The sequence below is a fragment of the Anopheles arabiensis genome, chromosome 3 (assembly GCF_016920715.1).
Source record: "Anopheles arabiensis isolate DONGOLA chromosome 3, AaraD3, whole genome shotgun sequence".
Taxonomy (NCBI): domain Eukaryota; kingdom Metazoa; phylum Arthropoda; class Insecta; order Diptera; family Culicidae; genus Anopheles; species Anopheles arabiensis.
The window spans coordinates 60378202-60384114 of NC_053518.1; positions in this window are offsets into that span (position 1 = coordinate 60378202).

Below are 5913 nucleotides of genomic sequence, written 5' to 3' on the forward strand. Positions count from 1 at the left end.
TTTTTTCATGTACAAACAATATAAAGAATCAAAGAAATATTTAAATAAATTTGTACCGCTGAAGCAGCTTATGTGACTGTATTTATTTGAATAATCTTTGTAATACTGTTTTGTTTCCTTATGCTATCATGCAATAATTATGTAAATATATGTATTTGTAAAAGTTAGCAGTTCTACACCTTATCCTACACGTACTGGTATACATGTACTAGAAGATGCATACATTTTGGCGTTTAAAAACAGTATCGTTAGAAATCGCTCGTTGAATAATTTAAAAATTTAACGAAAAGAATAAAAAAGCAAACATTTGACTATACCGTGCCATATTATGTTTTTTTTTTAATATTTTGTTTTTTTTTTAAGTAATACATTTACAGTGGAACCCCTCATAACGAGTACCCCTTATAGCGAGTGCATGCATTTTTGATCTACTTGCTCGAGTTGGCGAGAATTACGATACTTAGAATTGATCAATTCATTACTGTTGCCAGTTGAAAGTGTTCCGCATAATTGTATATTTCATTTGTTTACAAAGCTAGTAATAATAAATTAGTGTGCGCTTTTATCAACATAATAGTGAGTACTGCTAGAACAATAATGTCTTGTTAGTTTTAAATGACGTTTGGTATCCAGCTATCTTATACAGCGAGACCGAATCTCAACCCCGTTTTCTGCAAGTGGCTGCTCTACATAACCGGCTCACAGCTGAGCTTTGCATTAAACTACCGAGACCATTAAAAGGAAGCATCGCCCGGTTTGCTATCGGGTTTCATAACGCCGGAATGAACTTCACTTTGCGTTTTTTTCACATTCTCTCTCTCTCTCTCTTTCCCGCGCAATATGTGCTCCTCGTACCAGACAGCCAGACTAGTGACACATGCCATTGCTACACGTATTTTGACACTGGGAAGAACTGCAAGTAAACCGTCACCCGTGTGGAAAAATTTAGATATCCAAATTAAAGTCTCACCTACAATCCGTTGTGGGATCGGTGCGACATTCTAGGAGCTGAAAATGATATCCAGTTAGGCGACTCAAAGGGGCATGAAAAACCGTTTTTGGCAGTGTATCTACGGCATTTTAATGAGCGTATGCATTAAATAGAAAAAGGCATTGATGTTCAACGGCCACGGTAGCTGACTAAAGTCAGTATCAGTTGAGTATTTTACACATTACTGTTGCTCTGGTTTTTAGTCTCGAATTCTATGTATTTTAATTTAAAAAAAACAATGCAATGAATTACAATGAAACCATTGCTAAACAAAAACGATTCCGCGTGTTTAAAATTTAAAGCTAACGATGTGAAACCTATCCTGGCTGCTTAATGATCAACTCTTACTAAATCGTTCGTTCAATTTCAGCACGTCTAGTGGAGGAAATACCTGCGAAAGCTACTCCCGAGTGACAAATGGCGTTCCATTCACAACCGTGCGCCTCCATCAACGATTACACTGATGTGTCTGAATTGATTGCCGAAGAAAGGAAAGGCGAACAAATTGAGAGCCAAAACCTTAAAACTTATGATCCTTGAACGAAGGATAAGAGTCCACTCGATGCTCTAAACTCGCAAGCAACTACTATTCGTATTGAAAATTCGTAAAGTATGAAAGAAATAGCCGGATTTGGATGATGTTTTACAGATTCCTAACTTTCGTAGCACGACTTGCATAAAACACATTGATACAGATCTACCACGATTGTAATTCACTGTCAAAGTAGATAAAGTTTTATAAAAAGTTCTCCACATGGTAGTGTCTGCTGAAGTCAGTTTTTGTGTTTAAAATCCGTTTAAACTTTTCCCACATTTCTTCCATTTCGCCTCGCCGAATGGTGGCACCGAGTGACCTAGCAATTACATCTATAAACAACGATCGATGAAGCGATAAAGTCATTGGCGACCATGCTTCCCAGTGGTCGGTTGAAGTATGGTGGCAAATTTATGGTAATCAATTTGAAACCGAGCGAAGAGGAGGAGATGCAATGTTTTTTTTGTCATTCCTTTTTCATCTTTCTTTTCATTTTTGTTTAGCGAAATACCTTCGCCATTGCTATAAATGATTATTATTAGTAGTGATATTAGTTCTCTAAATGAGCAATAAATTTTATTGCACGAATCTGATATGGTACAAAATGCAGCAATTATTAAATTTCGGTAGATTTTTGTTTAAAAAATTCACTTAAATTTCGTATTGCAAACATACAATAAGGACATTTACAGAAAGACAAACTTTAGAATACGCCACGCTTGAAGTTGTATGCAAGGAAAAACATTGAAAATATTACAGGTAGTTTCCAATATACAAAGGTAAAATTACAGGTAGTCTCCGATATACACAGTTTTCCTGATTTGATAATTTTTTTTTATTTCAACAATCATCGAAAAACTAAAAATTGTAATCTCAGATTGTTATTCAGTCATTATCGTATAAAATATTTAAGGAAGTGGCTAAAACCACCCACCGCAAAATTCAAAATATACGGATATGAAGCCATGTTGCAGGAAGCTGTGGTTTTCATCAATTAATATATAGTGTAAAATGTTTACTAAACATTTTTGATTTATTTTAAATCACAATTATAAGGACAACAACAAATTTACAGTTTAATACCAAAAGCCCTTTCCATGCTATTTGATTTATTCCGGCAAATCGAACGATACAAGGGAGCAAAATAAAAGTAATCCGTGAAAACTTTCACACTACTGCTCACATAACTTCTCCCCTTTTCCGCGGACACAACGGCTTCCAACTTGTTTATACTCTCAGCAGGTAAAACTTACAAAAATTCCTCCAGCAAATGCTTACTTAAAGCGTTGTCCACTCATTTGAACTCGATTGAAGCAAAGTCAACTTTACTTTTCCTTTGATTGGAATAAATGTTTTCTGTTCAATTTTCGCCGAAATTTTCAAAAGGTTTAGCAAATTTTTAGAATGCTCCAAATGCATCCCACCAGCTGGAAAGGGTGCTTTGTTACGAGTGTTGGCTGAAAAGGTTGAACGTAGAAAATGATGGCGTTCATAAATCTTCTGCACCACGATTCAATACTACTTCGATGCGATTCAGCGGAGACAGCTGTATCGGTCCTTTACTTCTTTTCTTGTTCATCCCTTACGCGTGGAGTTTCTCCATCCCCCGCCTCACCTTCCTCTTGCCCGTTGGCTTAACGCTCGCATTTCCCTTAGAAGGAGAGAAAAGTTTTTAATTAAAAGAAATTTTATGTTCCTCCGAGGTAGTTCAGCTTTCTTTACCTACCTTCCAACACAGCGCTTCCAACTGGTAAGCTGCAGTTGAACGAGCTCCGATCGCAACCAAGTGCAGCATAGCGGCGAAGCTTGGTGACCAGAAGGGGAAGAAAAGTGAAAGAAAAATTAACGGATGATCTTCGATCCAAGAATCCAATCCAAAGGCGGCAATACCAGAAGTAACAGCAGAGGTCCAGCATGAAAAGATGAATTTGTTGCTTAATTTTCCATGCAGTAATTACTAGCCTGGAGGGATTTGTTGCCAGACGGTTCGTCGTCAGGGGTTGTTGTAAATTTTACGTTTTGCGAATGGACTATAGTAAAAAAAACTTCAAATGTCTACCTCCCTTGATCTTATTACCAGTATGCTGCTAAGGGTAAAGGTGTGGAAAATACTTTTCACGTAACATTTTTGAAAATAAATACTGTTCAAAGTATTTTTCGCCTTTTAATTGAATCAATAAATCGTTCGTTTGCCTTAATACGGTAAAAGATTATTAAGACATTTGCGAAAGGTTAACCTTATCTCACGCAATCATCCTATAAATTTCTAAACTATAAAATACATAAAAATTAAAAATATTATAGCACGCTTTACGCTCATTGTGCATACATTGCATACACTACAGGCGCAAATAAAATAAAAGTTCTAGTCAACTGCTGCAATTGGATAAAACAATATTGCACACTGTTCAATATTGTTCCTACGACGTATTCAAAACCGAAATGTAATAAAAAAAGGATAACAAACGTGCTTTGATTTCAACACAACTGTGACGTTTTTCTATCATTTTCAAGCTTCTTCTCGTTCACTCACAAATCGAATGCATAATGATTGATTTGGCGTTCCCTTAGGAAATAAATCCTCATTCTCCATATTTTACCAAGAAGTCATTCAAAATAATGAAGCACAATTCATTACTTCTTCTATTACGATTACTAATGAAGTTTAAGGTGAACGTAACGAAAAGAAAATAAAAAATGAAACAAACGATTTTGACAGTTTCACCTTAGCAATACCCTTAAAACACATATTTTTAACTCGCATTGATTTTGATCTATTAACAACAAAATAAAATTGATTGTAGTGTATAATTGAAACAAAATATTATGTGCTGTTTATCGCACTAGTATAGATATAAGTTTTCTAAAAAATATCATGTATTTTAACATTTTTACATAGTTTAGCTCCTTGGATTGCACACTTTTAATACATGACTATTTCAGCACATTACATTTTAAATTTCCATATCTTCCAATAATCTACATCGTTGTCTGTAAATAAGCTTTTTGAAATCACCAGTATGATTTCAACCTGTTTTAGCAATTCTCTTACCTTTAATGTGTGTTTGCAAGCTTCTTGCACCGAAAGGTTCTTTTCAAAAGTGGCACAGTCCCCATTTTCCTTTGACTTATAGGCTGACATTGGGTTTGTTATCATGGAACGGATGGTCACTGTTGCGGTGTTGTGCTGACATTGAGATGCCCATCGAGGCACCTACAGCTAAAGTGGTGCATTTATGTCATTCAATGCATTTCGGGACGCTCTAAAGCTGGCAAATTTATAGTCCACATCTCGAGTTTTCTCCCGTACACGCAACATGGTCGTTTGGTGCGAGTTTCAGCTCACGTCAAAGTGTCATCAGAAGCATAATCCTTGCATATTTATATACTCAAACTAAGAGCCTATGCTTTTAAGATTGACACAATGGTTGCTGCCTAGGCAAACTGTCGCCGTGATATGGCGAATCCAGAAAGGATGTGCGCACTATACTGGGAATCCAAATTGCAATGGCTTCGTATGTATCTAAATATACATCCCTTCGTGCACTTCGTTGAACATTGTATGGTCCACCAATGCAGTTGATATCACCCAACAATAGGACAATAATTGTTTCAGTTTGGATTTATCCTACTGGCTGTGTGGACTTTTAAAGATGCAACTTTTATACTTGAGGCTTTACCATTGACACTGGGAAATGGCAGACAATTTCAACAATTCCAACATTTGCATCATCATTTCCTAGAATGTAATTCTCATTGTTGAAAATGGACTATTGCAATCGGAAGACTGGACGAGTTAATAACTAGCAATTGTACGTAACTAATAATATGTTGTTTCATTAATTTTTATAAGCTGTATTGGTTATGTGTTCGAAAATTCAAAATAATAACATTATATGTATTATAAGATATATTTGTAAGATGATGTATTCTATATAATATAAAATATTTTAAAATTTAGCACTATTAAATTTTAAAGTGTTATTGTGCAAAATAATTAAAACAAAGTATGAATACTAAAACAACAAAAAACGTGTGAGAAAATCACTCTACGTATAATGCATCAAGCTTCACTTAAAAAATGTCAGGCAAGTCTGTCAAACCCAACGCTTGCCAAATGGTAGTGATGAAGAAAAATCAGGCAAATAATTTCACATCGCAACTTTTCGAGATAAAAGTATGTGGATGGTTGTGTAATCTTATTTTCATATTCAACATCTAAATTTATGGAATTCCAAAATTATAAGCAAAATATTTCATTTACCGCATGCAACGCATCTGCTACATTTAAAATGTATCACCCTTCATGTTTGACACCCTTGGCGCGATACTTGGCGTATCTGCAATCAACATTAATGTAAGAGCAAGCTGCTTTGAAAATGTTTTA